Source organism: Lagopus muta, chromosome 1 (assembly GCF_023343835.1).
Source record: "Lagopus muta isolate bLagMut1 chromosome 1, bLagMut1 primary, whole genome shotgun sequence".
Taxonomy (NCBI): domain Eukaryota; kingdom Metazoa; phylum Chordata; class Aves; order Galliformes; family Phasianidae; genus Lagopus; species Lagopus muta.
In genome coordinates, this window is record NC_064433.1 from 135,756,544 (window position 1) to 135,756,839 (window position 296).

Below are 296 nucleotides of genomic sequence, written 5' to 3' on the forward strand. Positions count from 1 at the left end.
ACCAACCGAAAACAAACACAACTGGACCCTTCTCTGGTCAGTTAAGGGCTTACATACCTCGTCTATATTCCTTCCCATTGCTGTGGAATTCAAGGAAAGCAATTTCATATGCAGCACTGCTTGAATGAGACTGAAAAGTTCTGGATTTAAGTACAGGGGCACCGATGAGTCACAGTGTTCTTCAGACAGTATGCAGAGTCACACATTTTCTCCAATCAATAAATGCAAAGCATTCCAGCTTTTCCTACACAATGACTTTAGTAACATGGGAATGATAGGAAGAACAACAGCAACGC